Raw genomic sequence first — 21808 nt, 5'->3', positions numbered from 1 at the left:
CTTAGTTCGTGAAACTGCAGACAGTGGTGTTACAAGTGGGGTTTGAGTGCATGTGTAAACATATACATATGTATATAAACGTATATAAACTATTAACTCGGTTTTCCTGAACCAAAGGGAAAAGTCTGAAAGGTGAAGAGGTGGTATAATATGGTCATACCCCCTACTTTCTAGACACGCCACTGTTTCTCGTAATGCTATTTCTAATCAGAAACGTGTTTAATGGCAACTTTGCTTTTCTATTTACCATTATTAGGTATATTTTGATCGAAACAAGTCAACTAATCTTTACAGCGTTTCACTGTAGAGCCATGAGAAGTGACAATCACTTTTTCAAATGTACATGCAAGGACATACCCCAAAAATAGTTTCAAATTCGGAATTATTGTCTACTGCTAGAAAACACGATCAGAATATTTCTACATTTTGTTGCTTAAAATGAAATGTGGTGTATCGGCTGCTTGGCTACGAACATCTGTCTCGATACGAAGTAGCTCCCTATACGCCTTCATAGCGTGGTGCTAAGTGCAAGGGAGCACTTTACCTTTTTTTACTATAAATTCGGTTCAGTGACATCACTAAAGTTCTGTCGAGAGTTGAATTCGTTCGCAACAACGTAGTAGGATCTACTGTTTTAGAGGAATTTTAGAGAAACTATGACTACAATAGAAGCCTGAAGCAAGATAGGCAAGAGCAGCGACCAAAGTTTAGAGGTTGTTACTCCCTGCCCTCGTGTTCAGCAGAGGGAGGGTAACATTTGAATCGTTTTCCTACCTCGGTCTTCACCGCAGCAGATGTTTCACGTTGTCTGTCCCATTTTCGCATCATCTCTCTCTCTGTCTGTGTGTGTGTGTGTGGTGGGGGGGGGGGGTTCAGACTCGGATTTAGGTGGGGTCTTGGATGATTCCGGAGCTCCAGAAAAAGGGGAAACATTGTTTTGAAATGGGCACAAAAGTGTACTTTCTTTCTGGGAAGAAGGGTTCCGGTACTCTTCAAGTTGGTTTGTCATTGTTATTGTATTCATAATAAGAACTACTCAAAATGTTGTGTGTGGGCCTCCCCAATGGCGCAATTGTTGCGTCGTCGCCTTGTAATCAAGGGGTCCCGGGTTCGATTACCGGTGGAGGCTCATAGTGGTTCGGATCCCACTTTAAACTGTAGGTCCAGTCCCAATTAGCCTTACTGTGCATAAAGTGGACTTAAACCACCAACTCAATCAATCAAAATGTTGTGGCATGTTTATAGATTATCGTGCTTTCATGTAGTTAAAAGCACGTGCTTCTTTCATTAAATTAAATTGTTATTAATTTTATTCTCATTCATAAGGTGCCGGTAGGGCGTACTGCTATAAAAAACAGTGTGTGCATATGTGTATGTGTGTGTATACATACATTGGCCATGTGACATAAATTGGGCTAAAAGTAGTAGGTGAAATTGTAATATATAGGGAGAGAGAGTGTACGATGTTATGAGCCCTGGCCCTCTTCACATATAAATCATCCCTGCTCGCGCTGTCACTCCGTCACCATGTGTGTGTGTGTCTCTATATTTCTCTCCCCCCCCCCCTTCTCTCTATCTGTGTGTATGTCTGCGTCTGTCTTTCGATATTTCTCTCTCTCTTTCATTGTATGGATGTTTAGCCCCCTATCTCTCTCCCCTCCCTCTCTTCGAGCATTCGGTAAATCGAATCTCTCTTTGTCTATCATTCCCCTCCCCCTCTCTATCTCTGCTGAATTGACAGGCGATTATTTTAGCGTTTAGAGAAGGCATTGTGGAAACTGCAGCGCAACTTGGCCCAGAGGGAGCAAAGTCCTGTTTATGTCCGAAAATAACTCTCCTCGGACAGCGAACCTGCCTTCGAAGTGTTAGTAAGCGGCGATAAACAGAGGCTAATATATACAGTCGCCCGACCAACTGTTCCACAGTAATGTGCCAATACTTGATGTTTGTTAGAAGTGCATTATCTGAAGATATTATTGAATGATACTGGTTATAAATAAATATCCGTGTCTAAGCCACTCTAAACATGTATGATGATGGACATAAATGATATAATGAAAACATGGAAATTACGCAGAGAAAGCTATTTTTTCCTAAGGAATTGTACGTCTGTATATAAATCGTGCATACAGTATGTAACATTGTTATTCGTACACATAGAATTTCCGAGGAAAAAATGTCATATGTACTAGTAAATATAATAATTTTCATATGTACCTGGAATTTAATGTTAATGAAGGTTTCACCAACAAATGTCAATAAAAATGTATGTTCAAAGTGTATAAACAGAACATATAATTTGTGTGAAAAGAGAAAAACACGCTGTTTCATGCAACATTGTTATTCGTACAGGCAAGAGTTTCAATCTTCCTCGCATACAGCGCCACCGCTATTCCGGCGATTTCGTGCAGTTTGCAACTTCGTAACAAGTTTGAACATGCAGGCGCGCTCCCCAAGCTGAATACTGGCATAGGTATTGTTGTAGGCCTATCGTCTATCTATCATCGAGTTCGAAATGGGCAAGGTGAAGGAACTTAGTTTCGATCTGAAGGATGTTATTATAAATTTGGCCCTTAGAGGTTTTTCGTTAAGAACAATTGGCCAAACAGTCAATAAATCACACTCCACAGTTCAATACATATAAGTAAACAAATTTAGAGAGGAAGATTCCACACACAATGTGTCGACAAAACCAGAAGAGAGAAGGTTGAATAAACGTTATGAAAGCTTTATTTTAAAAAGAGTGCGAGAAAACCCCGACTAAGTGTTCCTCAGTTACGACCGTTAGTAGAAAATGTTGCTGGCAAGATGATGTCCGATCAAACTGTCCGACGTGCCTTGTGGAAGCATGGATATCATGGCAGAATACCACGAAAGAAAGAGCACATCCACAAGGACCAGGAATTTTGGGATAGTGTCATATGGTCAGACGAGTCCAAGATTTATATATACGGGTCAGATGGGCTAAATAGTGTCTGGAGAAAATCAAATAAAGACAATGATCACATTAACACAGTTCCAACAGTTAAACACGGTAGTGGGTCATTAATGATTTGGGGCTGTATGTCGTCCAAAGGTGTTGGTACCATCCAGTTTATTGATGGTATCATGGATGCATATGTCTATTTGGACATATTGAAGAACAATGTAAAACAGAGTGCCCAAAAAATGGACATGCCGCCTATCTACAGATTCCAACAAGATAATGACAGTAAGCATAAGGCGCGAGTTAACATGAATTGGCTAATATCGAATGTACCCAAACTATTACAAACACCAGCTCAAAGTCCAGACTTAAATCCCATTGAGCATTTATGGGCAATTTTGAAGAGGCGAGTCCATAAAGCAGGCGTCAAGTCCAAACAAGAGTTGAAATCTGTTGTGCAAGCCGAGTGGAATAAAATAAGCTCTGAAACATGTCGGAAACTGGTTAATTCTCTGAAGAACAGGTGCCAAGCAGTAATTAAAGCCAAAGGATACGCATCAAAGTACTAGAACTGTCTGAATATACTTTTTTCATTTATATTATTAAGTGTACGAATAGAAAAGTTGTACAAAAAATGGCATGTTTCTCTTTCAGTTTCATTTAATTTATTATTGTCATTGGTTATACAGAATTTGGGTAAGATTTTATGTTCATAATGATATTAGTTATTGAATTGTAAAGAAACAATTATTAAAGCATTTTCTTTAAAAATCCGTGTGTACGAATAAGAATGTTACATACTGTATGTAAATTACTTGCGTTGAAACTGTGTATACCTGTTATGAATTAGTCGAAAACACAAACATCGTATTCATTGGAAGACAAAAAATCAGTTCGTTATTGAAGGACCAACTTAGTAACAACAGCAGCCCTCGCTCATTCCTGTGATCTGCTGACAAGCTCACTGAGCAACATAAAAATAATCGGAACTTATCTGGCATATGTTATTCTCCTGCACAATTCAGAACGTTACGAATTAAAGAACACATGTTCACGTAACATTCGCATTATATCGTAAAAATTCGGATATTAGAGGTATTTCGAGATCTTATTTTGCATTTTAGCTGCATGTATGGCGACGAGAGAGATATCCAAAATCAAACTAAAACCAAATGACCAACAAGAACATCCGAATATTTAAACTGTAAATTATTCATTGTGTGAAAACCGTCAGAGCTACAAGAAAAAGTGATAAGAACATTTCTCGTAGAGTTTCTAATTGTCTTCCATTTTGTAACAATAAAAATTTTGATAAAATGAATCGAAAAAAGAGATAAGATCAAAAATAATTCTTGGGTGTCAGTTTTCCAAAATGACATATCCAGTTTGGCACCACATCACATTTTACTCAGTGGCAAAAGCTCTATCAGTGTACAAAATTCCACGTTACCATGACAAAAGTGAACGACTCGATTAAAGAATCGAGTTAAGCAAGTCTACTAATACTGCAAAGTCCCTTTACAAGCAGCGGCGTTTGACGTTTATATTATTATTATTATTTTGATAATGAGTTGGTCCAAGAAGGGTTATAGCCTTCCAACCCCCCCTTTCGGCATGCTATTATTCGGAATAAACTGACCAATAATATTTTGAAATTTTATTTAGGGAGGATATTTACGGGTTTAGACCTTCGAATCGATGATTTTATAAAGGAATTGAAAGTGGTGTAGATATTTATGATTTTTCATAAATTATTTTTGTTTTGATTAAAGGGAGAATTAAAATCCCCCCCCAACCGTAATCACATACAAATTCTAGGTCGCACGTGAAACTATTATGCATTTAGATATGCATTTCTCCTGTTTCGCAATTGCTACGCGGATTCGCAAGAAATAAGATCAGTCACCAGTTTAATCATAGCCACGAAGTTCATCACAAGACATTCGCACGTAACTGCTGTTGCGTCAGTGTCTTGGCTCTTATTCACCCGATTGTCGATATAGTTTGTCGTTCGTCCGCTAGGTGGCAAGAATGACCATAGGATTAAGTTCTTGACGATTGAAGTAGTTCCGTTTCAAACCGCAAATGACGCTTGCGTTCTTCAGCGACAGAAATTCAAAACGCCGTGATAGATATTGCATGAAATTCATTTTAGTACCAGTTGAGTTTTTCCATTTTACCAGTAGAGTAAAGAAAAATCTTTCATGCATGCTTCAAATACTTTTACCCCTTTCCCAAACACATAATAAGACAATAACAATGGCGCAGCAGAAGTTACACTTGGGAGGTGCAAATTTTATGGTACTCCACCAAGCTGAGAAGCGATTCCCACCTATAACAGCTTTGTTTTATATAAACAACATAATAGTATTATAAACAAGAACCGAGCTGGACCCCGTGGTATAGAAATTAGTGTATTGTCCTATTTAATTAGGAACAGTGGCGGCGATTGAGTTCCAAAACTGGAGGGTAGGGAGCGGCAAGATGCCAAAACTGGGGGGGAGGGGGCAAGGACAATTTACTTTCCTTTGGTGGATAAGGTTTAGCATAGTGTGGGGGCAAAAGTGTGTGTGTGTGGTGGGGGCAACCGCTCCCGCCTAATCGCCGCCACTGATTAAGAGTCTTGGCTTCGAATCCTGGGTAGTGAGAATAATAGCTAAACGATGGCTTCCTGAGAAATAATGAAAGGGCATACACATAAAATTACATTTAAAACCATGCAGAGACTAGCACTCGAACTTTTAAACAATTATTATCATGCGGTACAGTGGGATCCATGAGTAGTACCGTGCAAATTGTCCATCACCATGTTCGAACACTTTATTTGATCCAATAAGAGCTACAATAATTAAAAGGAAACTCAAAACAAGCAGTTGACAACTTCTGCACCAACATACATAAAAATCCATGGCTTAAAAACACATAGGATATAAGATAAAAATTAATGAAAATAGTCATGGACAATTTGCACGGTAATACTCATGGATCCCACTGTATAATTCTATTAACTACTACTACAACAAAAGAAAAGGTGCATTCGATAGTGGGCTAGGATATAAACTGGTGTTAATAAGTGTGGCGCCCCTAGAGGTAATATACAGTACTATATAATATACAGTACTAAGATGGAGTTGCTTCATTGAAGTTTTGAGGAACGTTCTTGATTTTTATCGTCAAATATCGAATGCATCATAGCCTTTTATTACACGAAACTGGTGAAAACTGTGATATCGGAATCCGTTTGCTACTCTTTTTCTTTTTGAAATACTACTTAAAGTGCAGATGAAAAATTTCCTTGAGTAGAATAGGTGACGTCAGACAGGCTGGGTGCTTGAACACCATAAAAAATGAAGAAGGTAAGTACATAATCTTTCTTCATGGTATGTTTTTACTTCTTGCAGTATCGAGAAAGTAGATAGCAATTTGAGAAATATAAAGGAGCATGAGGAACACTGTAACGTGATAGTTTAATTACTTTTACCTAAAATGTTTGCTGTGACTGCCCTTGCACACAAGATTCTTGCACCGAAAATTTTCGTTCGAAAAACAATGAAATGGCAATTCAAGATGATTCCGCATACAAAGTGCATTATCTGTAATATACACGAGAATTCAAGCGACAAAGAATACAACTATTTAGGTACGTTCGTACGCAGGAATTGATCGATAGCTTATCTACGCATGTTTCATTGCACTCAAGTTGGAACATGGAAGCACCTTGTGCCACACACGTAAATTTGCCGTTGCGTAGAAACGAATTTTCGTTTCCCTCTCTCTTAGCATCATGTGTTTTACCCCAAGACTACTAGAAGGAAAGGCTGGGGTCAGACACGCCTCTTTTCGCGACTGCCGCGGGTGTGACGTCATTGGGCGGACAAAACTCAGCTGAGTCTTTACCCCATACGGAAAGAAACGTGGAAAGGCTGATCTGTTTTGTTCTTTTCGCTCCTTTTTTCTTGTATTTCTCGATTGTTGGGTTCAGGGTGCGAAATCCTGGAGGGGACGAGGGGGATTTCCCCCCACCAACAATCTTGGCCACAAAAAAAAAAAAAAAACACCAAAAATTTCCCGGGGGAAAGAGTTTTTGTTATAACAATGAAAAGATAAGCAATTACTTTAAATTTCAAATATACTTTACTAAGAATAATATTGAAAACACACACAAATTAGTGTAGTTGTGAGTGTTGAATGCTTTCTGTCTCAAGAGATCATTAACAAATCTACATCAATACGCACAGTAAAAGTAAAACAAGAATGCAAAACAATAATAACTATGAAATCTAATTGATTTATATTAACATAGTGCACAAACTAAACAAAAACTTACACATAATAAAACCACTTCAACTGCCATAATTTATTAACATCTTTAACCGGTTAGTAAAGGAATTAGTTAGCTGCTTTACACTATCTGATATGTATGAAAGTAACAAATTAATTTCTAATTAATAATCACAATAATTATTTTAATTGAGTAATTTATTTTTACTTTTAATAACATTACAAATATGTACATCGTATAATTCACACATATGTTTGTGGGGAGGGGGTTGTAGGTTACGAACTTTCTCCCCCTCACCAGTTTTCAATGATTTCGCACCCTGGTGGGTTGTGAGGTGTTGCAGTTCACAATGCCTTCAGTGAGGTGTTACGACGTGTCGTGATCTCCGATGAAAAAATAAAAACAGCGGGCGACAATATATAACTGAACACATCGCATCTAACGAGACTTGTTAGTGGATTGCAATACCAGTAGTCTCATTACACAACATCAGGCTACCATACACTTCAAAATACACAACTTGCTATTTTTATACGAGTGATGCTTAAATGACAACGTAGTTCAACTTCCGTCCCCCATTGTTCTATTATTTATTCAGTCAAATTTTCATCACAATCCCCCCCCACCAAAGTTAAGTGGACTCAACCAGCTTTCACATACCCGCCTGTAGGTACCCCTGTTCGACATTCCACTGATTATATATACGTATAAGTATATAAAGTGACCCTCGACTTTCTTCAGTTCTATGTCTCAAGTTTTCGTTCAGTGAAAAGTTTTTTAAAGTGTGTGTTACATAATACACACGGAACTTCCTCACATTCCTCCCTGTGTAGTTCAAAGATTCATAAGACTCAGAATTGTAATCTGAATAAGGAAAATTAATTAAGAAATAAATACCAATAGTCGAAGCAAAGTTACCAAATTTGAAGAAGTTAAGTGAAAACAGCTCCTCTCTCACTCCTAAAAGAGAGCAATAGACGAGATTGTTTTCTTTTACATATTCAACTTATCCATAATTTTGGCTTTCTGCCTTTCTTTATTTAACAAAATTATTTTACGCATTCAACATATATATTTTTCTCTCTGCACTAACAAAATGCATTACTAGGTGTATTAACCGCAATTTTACATGAAACTAATGTTTCACAGAGGAATGTGACGACTTATAAACTACCGATAAAATGTGTGCGTAAATGGCTGTGTAATCCAACTGTAAGGACATACGTTATGTCGGATCCTAAGTAATTCTGTGTATTCACTCCAAATTAGCTTCTGGGCATAATTACGGCTCTTTTTTGTTCATAATTACTGCTTTGATTCGGCTGCGAAACCGGAGCGTAGAGCGATCTGTCCGCGCGTGACGTCACGCCTGACGTCAAGGACCACGTGATCGGGTATGGCCCCAGCCTCCTACTCTACTAGTCTTGGTTTTACCCTGCTCGAAAACCTTCGCTATTGTTGCCACATTGTCATTCCATTCCTGGACACACTCGCGCAAACATCATTGAAAACAATTTAATAGCGCTCCAGCTCGCGGTTCCCACCGTTCGGTAGGGACGCTAATGTGGCAATATAGCACGGCGTAGTGCTTGCTTCTTTTATGCATTGCATGTTCATTGGCTAGCTAGTAACTAGTGTTGCCAACTGTAATAATGAAGCACTATTTCTGTCACGGAAGGGGAAAAGGCAGGTAAAGTGGCGGTGAGTTTTGTTGGATTGGAAGCACCATATTTTTATTTTATACTAAGTATTTGACCGGTTTGACGTTGTGTGCGTGTATTGCGTGTGTGTATGTAAAAGTGTGTGTTTCCTAATGAACGTTAAATTCCATAATGCCTCCAGTTCTGTCGAAGTTGAAATCAAAAACCTTGCATTGCCAAGCTCGGGAAATTCTAAGCAACGTGCACGAGTTCATGAAGGAGGAAGCCGGTCATGGTGTTAGCATCCCAATAAAGCATTTTGGCAAGAGAGCAGCGAACAGCAGCAACAAATTGTTCATATTTCATAATTTTGGAATTATTCAAAATAAATAAATTATATGGCTCCAACATCATTTCTATTCTGGCCCCGGCACGTGTTCTTGTAGAAATTGCATAGAGGAGGCTGTCATTTTTGCTGCTTAATGCGATACATATTGTTTTCTGTGTTAAAATTGCCATGCTTTGATGGGTGACCAAGTTCATAGCAGGGCCGGCGGAAGGGGAGGGCGAACCGTCCCATCGCCAAGAGCGGCAAAATTTGAAGAGAAGAAAAAAATAAGCCTATTGAAAACTGTGATCGAGCGAGATATTATTTTGCGCTGAATAGTATTGAAATAGCATAAGAAGTCTCATTATTTATTTTATATTTTGATGTTTTAGTTAGGAATATATTGATTTTCAATTTTCCGTTGCTGCGTAATGACCGGGGGGGGGGGGGTCGAAATAGAGCGGCATCTGCCGCCACCTCCCAGGGAGGCAAAATGACTAGCGCCGGCCCTGGTTCATAACAAAAGAAAAAGCCGCGCAGCTTATCGTCTAGTGGCAGTATATGTACTTGTTATTGTTGTGGAAGCCGGCATCCTTTGTAAATGTACAACAAAGGCAACCGACTGTCGCCGATCTCAGAGAGGAAATAATAATACTGCTTCAGGAGGAGTGTTATGGTGCAATTGTAGCGGTTTAACACGTTGGCATGTTATTATCTGCCGTTGCAGTTCCATACCAGTGTATACGGGTTTTGGGAGTGAAAAGTTAGAACGCCACCAGTGCATTAATGCAATGAAAAAAAATATATATATTTTTTTATTTTGTTTGAAATCACTCAAACAAGGAATCGTATGAAGAAGTCTTCTTTGCAGCATTTTTGGTAATTTTACTTATGTGTTAGTTCATATTTTGCGAATTTTTAGTCCATATGTATGTAGATACATACAAAGCCACTTGTTAGTACATATTAATCCTAGTCCTGGTATAATGCATGACGTTTAAAACTCAACGTTAGATAGACCTGAATTCTCTAATTTTATTGTTGTACGTAACAGCTGTGCATCGGCGCACTGCAGCGATTTTTCTATCTGCTCCATTAGCAACACTGCTTCTTTAGTTGTTTCGCGCATCGCACGGCAGAATTATCTGCGCTGGACTCTACGCAAAGCCAATCATTCCGAAAGTTGCCAAAGTGGGTAAACTTAGAGTAGGTGTTCGTGTAATGAGGAAGACATTGGTAGTTGCTTTCCAAGTAGTTCACAAGTGAAGTTTGTGTTGTGCGTGTGATACACGGTATATGAATGATAGGGAAGTAAACAGGTAGAAATTGAACGTATCGCCAAGGTTACGTTAACATTAGGGATGTGACGAAGCTGAAAATTTGCCGATGCCGATGTACTCACCGATAATTTTTGGAACCGATTCCGATACATAAGACTATTTAACGAAAATAGAATGTTATTTTGAGCATGACAAAAATAAATTTCCTTTAAACACTTATATTTGCATATTATACACATACATATGTATTTTCAAAGATTTAGCATTAGTACAAAAGCAGTTCTTATTAGGCAAAGGACTTCCTGTTCTTAATAATGGAAGTTCAATTCTGGAAGATTCAACTTTAAAAACACGAGTTTTTGAAGCACTTCTGGAAGTAACCTATTTCTTTTCTTGTCACAAATCTGCCCAGCAAAACTAAACACTCTTTCACTAAACACTGATGCAGCAGGTATGCTCAAATATTTCCTTGCCACTTGCTTGAGGTTCGGATACTCATATTTCAATTTCCAGTACAATAGCGGATCCTGGTCACGTGGAATGGTGGGTTCAGCAATGTACTTCTCAATTTCCGACTTTGATGTAGGTTGCGCATCTGGATGCGAGTTTGCAATAATCTTGTCGCAAAAGCTCCACAGTGATGAAGTTTCAGCTGGTGTACTTGTACTTAAGGTTTCTGCTTCTATGCTAGGCTGCTTTTCAGTGGAACCTTCAATTTCATTTATCAGGCAACGCACTGCCCTGTTGGCGGCTACTGGAGATGAAAACAGCCTGAAATAATAAAATAGGATTACTCTTCTGATGATTAAAAATATATATATATGCAAACGTTAATAGCATTAAACTGATTTTGGCATCTTTCATTCCACTGAATGTAAATCATATTCAGAATTTTTCTTTTAAATTCACTTTGTGCACAAATGGACTAATCAGAAAAGGACCAGTGACCGACTCTACACAATAGAAAATTTATCTTTGAATTTAATATACAGATTTCAATGTTTTACAAAGACAAACTTGAATCGAGATGTGGAAGCTACACATAAGCTGTATATTTAGCCACGAAATGTGATAAGTTAGCATCAAATTCCACGTATTCCAGACCACTTTCTCCACTTTTTAAATATGATTTAAAAAATATGTAAAATGTAAATAAACGCAGGTATTGCTTACAAAATTAAATTTATAATGAAGAGACAGCAGAAAAATCACACCTACCTTGTTTTGTATTTAGGATTCAAGCATGTTGCAACCAAATAATGGTCTGTTTCTTCCAAGTGGGAAAACCGAGAATTCATTGAATTCATCATTTCACTCATCATGACCTTCATGTTTCTGCACTGTTTGAATGCTTCAAGTGCTTGGCTAATTGATGTTGTCATGGGAGTAACATCAGCAATCGAAGCTTCTTCAGAGCTTAAGAAAAGTGTAGCCTCATGAAAGTAGCGCAAAACTGACACCACGTTTTCAGCTAGTGTCCATTCCTGTGAAGTCAATTCTGCAGGTGAATTTCGTATTTTGCTTTGCCCTACAGTAATGGCAAGTCTTTGTTCAAGTAGGCGTTCCAACATAAAAAATGTGGAATCCTAGCGAGTTGGCTCGTCTTGAATAAGTTTATGTTTTGGTAGACCCAGGCTCTCTTGCACTTCTTGAAATATTGTTGAGTCCTTGACTGAGGAATGATAATGGCTTACAATCCTCCTGGCAACTTTGCACATATTTGAAATTGCAGTTTGTTTTAGACACGTTTCGTTTACTACCAGCTGAAGAGTGTGCTGTAAGCAAGGGACGGACTCTATCTCTAGTTTGTGAACAGCGCTGATCATGTTTGGTGCATTATCTGTTACAAGATACTCAACATCTATGTCCCATGCATGAAATGCATCATTCAGATTACTCGCAATTGCACTACCAGTATGAGAGATGCCATGGAATGGCAAAACTTCAAGGCTTACCCTACATGGTTAATTTTCCAGTAATTATCAATAAAATGAGAAGTTACACTTAAAAAATCACTCCCTGAGCAACTACTCCACAAGTCTGCTGTAGCGGAAATATGCATTCTATCTTTGAGAATTGTTTTGACTTTCTCTTTGACTCTGTCATAGAGTCTTGGAAGATGGGTGTACCGAAGTGATTGTCTTGACACCATCTGATATCTGTGGTCCAAATTATTAATAAGTCTATTGAAACCAATGTCCTCTACAACTGTGAAAGGTTGCCCATCAACACAAATAAATTCTAGTATTTTCCGATCAATTTCCACAGATCGTGGGTCTGATCTAGCGTATGGCTTGGTGTTGTGTACATACTCCTTGAGTGTGATCTGTTTTGATTTACTCGTGCTTGGGGCACTTGAACTGCATAAAACACTGTCACTGCACACGATATTTTCCTCACTACATGTTGAAGCAGAAGATTCCTCAGGACATGCAGAACTTTGATCGGTAGTTTCATTTGGAGATGATCTTTGCAATGTTGTGTCCATGCTTGAAGATACGAATTTCTTAAGTGTAGTCAACTTTTCAGGCTCAGACACACTATGCATTGGTTTACTTGTGCATCTTTTTATGTGCTGCAATAAATTTGTTGTGCTGTAAGTTCTAGTTGATTTGCCGTCACGTGAAATTGCTTTATGGCAATTTATGCAGATAGCTTTACTACGATCATCTTCTTTTATTTTGAAGTATTTCCACACGTCACTTTGCCAACTCATCGTTTTTTACAAACTATTCGCAGGTGTAAATCTTCAAAAAAACACAACCAACAAAGAAAACGTTATCGCATGAGTCGTTGTTTCATGCACAGATTACTACTTACTTTAATGTGCATCAATAAGAACAAGAAGGTAAAAGTAAAACAATTTTCACTTTCTTTTCGGAATGAGGATCGATTAGGGATAATAATTTTCCAACACATCGGAATTTTTTTTTCAACGCGCGATATCTTCCTGTCCCTGATATAATTGTCATTTTTTTCCTCATATACCAACAAAAACTTTCACATTTAAAATATTCCTTACTTCTGATTTCCCGACCATTCGTTAATATGAAGTGTGTGCGAGACAATTTTTTTAATAGCGATGGAAAATGTTTTTTAAGTCACCGCTTTCGGAAAGAGAAAAACTCATAATTTCCCAAATAAAATGCCGAAAACATCGATAATAAGCTACTTTCAATCATGACTATCTGGTATTATACCAAAGTTCTTCCCGGTTCCTATTTATCAGGATCCCGCATATCCCTAGCTTCTGATATAAAAACTAAATTGTAGGACTGTGCGTGATCCGGAAAAGTTGGTACCGGGATCGGAGAAAATATTGCCCATTTCGATATCGTCTTCCCGGGATCGCGAGCTGTGAGCAAATTCGGATTTGTCATGTTTAACTCTGATTAAAGCCCCTATCACACGGAACTGGATTTCTAGTTAGTTGGCGATGAACTAACTTTCTGGGTAGTAATCATGGCCGCCTGGCTGACTGCTTGACTGGTTTTGAGGAATAGGACATGTTCTAATTGCTACTAACTTCTTCGACTAGATTCTGTGGAACAGCCAATCAGAGCAAAGTTTGGCCATGTGAAGATATTCTGTGAGTTTGTAAAGTAGCCTTTTTTTGTCTGTGGCTTCCGAGTGCATACAACACGAAAGGCAAGTTTACAATTGAAAAAGCTAAAATATTCTTCCATACGTGTATAGTAAACGTTGTAAAGTACGTATTTTATCAGCGCCGTTCTTCTCTACCTAAAACCATTTAATGCGATGCGATATTCCTCTCGGTTGGATAGTTATCGTATTTTAAAAGTGTGAAGTGATACGTTGTTTACATCTCGCGCGGCCGCCATTATGGAAACGAAAGACTATCGACAAGTACGGTATAACAAGTACCGTGTGAGGCGAAAACTAGCAAATGGGTAGCCAGTCCAGCGTCAACTTGAGCATTCCAAATAGAAATCCAGTTCCGTGTGATAGGGGCTTTATTCTCCATTTTTTTTCCTTGGTATGGGTTTGAAACATTCCAGAAATGCAAAAAGAATCACTTCACAGGAAAAAGGCACCTACAATTTGAGATTTCTAGTGTTGGGAAAAATTGAACATTTCCCGTACTAAAATATCCTAACTTGACCAGGAACTTGTACATTTTTCCTATCCCAAACGTCAGGATTAAAAAAAAAAAACGTCCTAGTGCCATTCCGATCAAAACATTTCTATCCCACACATCCGTACTAATTTAAGAAAATTTCCGATAGTCAAAGTGAAGAAAGCATCGTGAATTAACCCCTTTTAATTCGATTATTGGACAATTTCTGACACTCCGGGATCCCGAAATGTTGGGAAATTATTTCCCGAAATCGTGATCGGGATCTCTTAAAATCCATGAACCGATTTTTCGGAATCACACAACTGAATGCTGATTAGGGATCACATGAAGCATGTGAGAATAGTAGGGGAGTAGAGGCGTGCCGGACAATTTTTTTTTTTTTTTTTTTTTGTCGGGACGGGAAAAATTCGTAATTTCCTGACTAAATTTTGTGAACCTCTGGAAATCTCAAATTCTACACGTCATTTTCACCCTAAGTGATTATTTTTGCATTTCTGAAATAATTAAAATCTAACAACTTCCGATAAGTTCCAGATATTTCCAATGCAGAAAATGTAGAGAATTGACGACTTTTTAAAACAACCTTTCGGTATTTTCCGACTGCTCAGGATCCCGAAAAGTCAGGAACTCATTTCCCGAAGTCGAGATCGGAAGGGAAATGTTTTTTCCGGATCCCGCACACACCAAGAAGAGGGGCGATATTACACTTTATCTGGCACCAATGACAACTTGACTCGAGTTAGTAACACTGGTTACATACACAGGTTCATACTTCATTTTATAACCTGTGTATTAACCTTTTTCTTCTTACGGCGTACGTGCTGTTGCAATGTATGTTAAAATGAGATTATGTCATTCAAATAATAATAAATATATTTTAGTTGTCGATGCAAATATAATTTGGCTTAGCATTTGCTGATTATCCAACCTAAAACACATTAATCATAATAAAATGGAAGAAAGAACTGTACACAGAAGCTCTCGGAAGCAAGTCGGTATGTTTTTTTTTTTAATTCGTTCATTACCGGTATTGTACTTCAGTTGGTTTTCTGTTGTTTATGTGAACATTATAACTACAGTCTTGGATTTATCTCAATTTAACCTAATTTTTAATAAATCTTACAAAATTAAAATATAAAAGGTAAAACTCTAGTATAATCGGTACCGGTTTAAATATCGGACTTTTGCCGATGCTGATGCCGAAGCCGATGTATCCATTTCGGCCGATATTCGTACATCGGTAATCGGCTTCGGTACATCCCTAGTTAATATCCTCACAATCTTTATGAAGGAAGAAGAAAAAGGGGATTAGTCGCAAAGAATTATGCAAGTTACATTATGGTTAAATATTTCACAACACAATACTGCCTTTCAACTGTAACCTACGTCGAATATAAACTTTACATAAATGTGAACCCAGTATTAGCGGCATAAAGAGATCTACTGTGCATGATTTTAATTGAGGGCTGACTGACCGGGGTTAGATCGCAATTTACTGGCGTTGTGGGCAAGAGCGTGCCGAGAGCAGGGTTTTGGGGTCCAACCATCCTCCCTCCCCCAAATTTTTTTGAGTTATTAGTGTGATATTCACATATATTATGAAACACTTTCTTTGCTTACTTCTGTTACGTACGTCGCAATATTTGAACTGCAAAGCACTATCCTTTTATTGTTTACTATTTATCAAAACCGCTGACTTCACTGTGTTTTAATGAAAACCTTTTTAAAGTTTTAAAACCATAGTGATAAGAATATAGCTTGAAAAATCTATCTTGCGCAGTAAATAAAAACTTTTAATTTACCTTGCAAGTGATGGAGAAAGCGTTATCACCAGTGGCGCAACCACAGGGGGGCATTCCCCCCCAACCTTGAACGTAAACCAATTCTAGGGGAGGGGGACATTGAAGTAAAGAAAAGCAAGGCTAGCAGAATCTAAGAGTAGCAGGACAAAATGATACTCACGATGAAATTAGTTTTCATATATTTCTTGAATTTTTCTTCCAGACGGCTAAGTGTACCTGTAGAGAAGGGAGGCACAGAGGCACAATTGCCCCCCCCCCCTCCATTTCAAATTTCATGCAAATAAAAATACGTTTCGTAAAGTTTTCTTGCTCGCTTCGCTCGCGGTTCGTGCTTTTGTTTAGAGTCTCATCAAGTTCAGAGCCCTAGCTAGGGACCGGCAGGAGTCGGACCTGGACACCAAACGATCTACGAGGGGCGATCAGGTTGCTCTGACCCTAACATAGAAAGAGCGGCAATAGGGTTTCAATTATTTTTTTATTTTTCAACATACTCCTCTGCAACTCCAATGTACTTCTCCCATCGGTGCTTCAACGCCTGGATACCTTGAAAAAAAACATCTTCCGACTGGTCCTCCAACCATGAGTCCACAGCCCTTATCACCTCAGAATCATCAGAAAGTTTTGCCCACGAATGTCATTCTTCAAATGTTTGAACAAATGGAAATCACTGGGGACCAAATTTGGGGAATAGGGTGGGTGGGGAAGCAATTCGAACGATGCATCTGCGATAGCGGCCCTCGCAATGCGTGAGGTGTGGACAGGTGCATGGTCCTGGTGAAGGAGCACTCCACGGGTTAACATCCCACGCCTCTTTTTCTTGATAGAATCACGTAATTTCTTGATTAGGTCACTGTAGTATGTGCCAGTGATGGTTTGGACTCTTTGTAGATAGTCCACAAGAAGGACAGCCTTGCAGTCCCAGAAAATTGAGGCCACCATCTTCTTGGCTGACGTTTGCACCTTGAACTTCTTCGTTGGTGGAAAATGTGGGTGTTTCCACTCCATGCTTTCTGATTTTGTTTCTGGGTCGAAGTGATGGACCCATGTTTCATCCATAGTTACAAATCGGGCAAGGAAATTGTCCATATCAGCACGAAACTTGTCAAGAAGTTCTTGACTGATGAGCACTCGGGTGCGCTTCTGATCTGGGGTGAGGTTTCGAGGGACCCATCTTGCAACATTTTTTTCATTTGCAATTCCTGGGTAATTATGTATTGCACAGTGCCATATGACAGGCCACACATCTCAGCAACATGACGGATAGTGACTCGACGATCCTTCAGCACGGTATCGTGGACTTTGTTAATGTTTTCGGTCGTCATGACAGTTTTTGGTGCTTCACCTGCATGTTCATCCTCACACGACTCTCTCCCACAATTAAACTCACGACACCATCTCTTCACCATACTGTATGAAGGAGCACTGTCCCCTAATGTATCCACCAAGTCCTCATGAATTTTGGATACCGTCCACTTCTTCTTCACAAAATATTTGATCACCGCTCTCACCTCAGTTTTCTCCATTCTGGCACATTGACACAACTTCATTCAATTAAACCCCTCTAAAAAGAAAACTGTACGTTATCTAGACTTGTAATTCAGAATGAAAGCATATAAAGGATCACTAAACAATAACAAAATAAAAAATCAATCATAACGTCATTCCTTCTATGTTAGGGTCGGAGCAACCTGATCGCCCCTCGTAAATGAAACAAGTTGTAAAAGAGAGAATACCCTGGCTCTCCGTGAAATTATTTGCGCCCTATTAAATCAATATTGTTTACAGTTTGCAAAAATTGAATGATTTTTTTTTCTCACTTCGCTCCCAATATTATTATTTTCTGTAATGCATTGTAAATTACCAGAGACAGAAGGAAGACCAACTATGTACTTCAGACTGTTGCTGTTAAACGGTTTTGTTTTAAATGTAAGCTATGAAGAATTGTTTTGAGGAAAAGAAGCACACACATGTGAGATACAATTTACGAGGGAGAGTCAAATGAAAACCGCAAAAGTACCATTAAAATCTTATTTTCTTTCTAGGCGTTTTGGAATATGCAGACACAGTCCTTGACGTCTTTCCGAGCTGGTTGTACGAAGCAGTGCCGGTAGGTGGGGTTGGATGTTAGTAACAGCTGATCATCGAGCTGTGACAGAGGAGTCCATAGCCGCAGCAGATCGGCTTATTCAGAAAAACCGGCGTGTCACCCTGGCTGAAATGGCTTACTTGCTGAATATGAGCTTCGGTTCAGTACAACACATAGTGTATGACGAACTCCGATACAGAAAAGTGTCCGCCAGGTGGGTTCCTCGTCAACTGAAGCAGGAACTGAAAATCCGTCGAGTTGACGCATGTCAAGAGTAGGGATGGCCAGATCCGGATCCTGGCGGATCCGAAATCCGGATCCTAAGGATCCTAAAATTTTTCGGATCCGGATCTGCGGATCCGGAATTTTCATATCCGGATCCGGATCCAGAACTTTCGGATCCGGATCCGGTACTTTTGGATCCGGATCCGGAATTTTCGGATCCGGATCCGTTTTGCCATCCCACATGCGCTTCTTTGGAAAGTAAGAATGTGCTTATAACATATTGTTACCTGCTAATATACATATATATATATATTTATATATAATATACATACACATATATATATAGTGTGTGTGCGCGCGTGCGCGATTTGTAATTAATTAATACACTTACAAGGGAGGTCTAAGTCTCCCCCTCCGATTTCCATGAAACTTGGAAGGTGTATAGAGCACCCCCCCCCCTCAAATGTCAAGATGAGGAGAAATTGAAGTGGGGATCTGACCCCGAAACCATGTAAATATGGCTTAGGAAGAAACAGGGAGCATAGGGCCTCTCTATACACCTGTCAAATTTCATGGGAATCGGAGGAGGACACAGGAGTCAGATGATCCCCATGTCAATTTGTCCTCATCTTGACATTTGAGGCGGATTTTACCCCCTAAAACAGTTTTTTTAGCCGAAACAAAAAGAAACACGTATTTCTTCCTTTGAGCCCCTCTATACACCTGCCAAGTTTCATGAAAATCGGAGAGGGACACAGGGGTCAGATCCTTACTTCAATTTGTCCTCATCTTGACATTTGAGAGGAGGTTGCCCCCTAGAACAGATTTTTAGCCGAAACAAAAAAAACACGTATTTCTTGATTTGGGCCCGTTTATACACACACCTGCCAAGTTTCATGGAAATCGGAGGGGGACACAGGGGTCAGATCCCCACTTCAATTTGTCCTCAACTTGACAATTGAGTGGGTTTCGCCCTTTAAAATCGTTTTTTAGCTGAAACAAAAAAAAACACGTATTTCTTCCTTTGGGCCCCACTATATACACCTGCCAAGTTTCATGGAAATCGGAGGGGGACACATAAGTCAAATGCCCACTTAAATTTGTCCTCATATTGACATTTCAGGGGGGGTTGTCCCCTAAAACAGTTTTTTAGCCGAAAAAAAAAAACATATTTCTTCATTTGGGCCCGTTTATACACACACCTGCCAAGTATCATGGAAATCGGAGGGGGACACAGGGGTCAGATCCTCACTTCAATTTGTCCTCATCCTGACATTTGAGGGGGTTTTGCCCCCTAAAACAGTTTTTTAGCTGAAACAAAAAAACACGTATTTCTTCCATTGGCCACCACTATACACCTGCCAAGTTTTATGGAAATCGGAGGGACACAGGGGTCAGATCGTCACTTCAATTTGTCCTCATCTTGCCATTTGAGGGGGTTTTGCCCCCTAAAACAGTTTTTAGTTGAAACAAAAAAACACTATTTCTTCCATTGGGCTCCACTATACACCTGCCAAGTTTCATGGAAATCGGAGGGACACAGGGGTCAGATCCTCACTTCAATTTGTCTTCATCTTGACATTTGAGGGGGGTTTGCCCCTTAAAACCGTTTTTTAGCTGAAACAAAAAAAACACGTAATTCTTCCTTTGGGCCCCACTATACTGCCAAGTTTCATGGAAATCGGAGGGGGACACCTAGATAACCTCCCTTGCGAGTCTTACACTTTGTAATTATATAACACTGCATATATCATAATGTTTTATTTTAATTTGTAAAACTGTAACTGTAGAACAATTGTATAATTTTTGTATAACATTTCTATCTTGTTATATGTGTTAAAGGTTTCATCCTGGAATGGAATGTCTCACATTCATGTGTGTTTTCATTTCCACTACATTCGAATTCGAATACATTCGAATACATATTCGTTTCAATGGCATTTACAAAATCACCTCTGACATTTTATGTTAAACAAGTAAGATTATTTTTGTGCACGAGTGTGTTAGCCGATGCGTAGCAAAGTATTTTAGGAACAACACTTGAAAAAAATTCTTGTAGGACTAACGAAAAAATTATTTGTAATGGAAGATCATAATACCTTTTAAGGTGTTGTAATATTATAATGGGATTGAGATACGAAACTCTCGGATCCAGATCCGAAACTTTCAGACCCGGATCCGGAATTTTCGGATCCGGATCCGTTTGGCCATCCCTAGTCAAGAGCTGCTGAGGCGTTATGAAGAGGAGGGTGAGGATTTTCTAGCTCACATTGTCACCGGGGATGAAAGTTGGGTGCACCATTTTCAACCGCAGACGAAACGTGCAAGCAAAGAATGGCGACATTAGTCTTCGCCGAAACCAAAGAAGTTTCGCAGCCAGCCCTCTGCAGGGAAAGTCATGTTGACTTTATTCTGGGATAAGAAAGGTCCTATTCTGGAATACTACATGCCCCTACGTACGACAGTAACTAGTGCCTCCTACACCGACCTTCTCAAGAACCATTTGAGGCCAGCGATACGCACAAAGCGAAGAGGATTTCTGAGTGCAGGTGTTTTGCTTCAACATGATAACGCCCGTCCTCATTCTGCTCGTGCAACCATGAAAGCCATCGATGACCTACGCTTCAAGTGCCTACCACATCCGCCATACTCACCAGATTTGGCACCATCTGATTTCCACATCTTTGGTCCATTAAAGGAGCACCTTGGAGGGCAGAGGTTCAAGTCTGAGGTTCAAGTCCAATCGGCGGTACACGAGTGGCTACACAGTCAACCGAAAGAATTTTTCTCACGTGGTATCGAAGCACTACATATCCGATGGCGTAAGTGCATTGAACTGGGAGGGGACTATATAGAAAAATAATGTACAATCAAACATTATCCCTGCATTAAAATAGTGGAAAAAAATAATTGCGGTTTTCATTTGATTTTTGCTGTTGGTTTGTTTATGAGGCGGATGAATTGATTATGCAATGTATTTAAATAACATATAGGTATATGTATTAAAGAAGCAAAGATTTAAAGAATACGTGCACAATTTAGTGTTAACATATTGCACATGTATTTTCTTATTTTACGTCGTCCATGTCGCATATGTGCAAAACATGTTCTTCATGAAAGTTACACATGTCACATGTACA

The sequence above is a fragment of the Lepisma saccharinum genome, chromosome 3 (genome assembly GCF_977018435.1).
Source record: "Lepisma saccharinum chromosome 3, izLepSacc3.1, whole genome shotgun sequence".
Classification (NCBI taxonomy): Eukaryota; Metazoa; Arthropoda; class Insecta; order Zygentoma; family Lepismatidae; genus Lepisma; species Lepisma saccharinum.
This window is presented reverse-complemented; position numbering follows the sequence as displayed.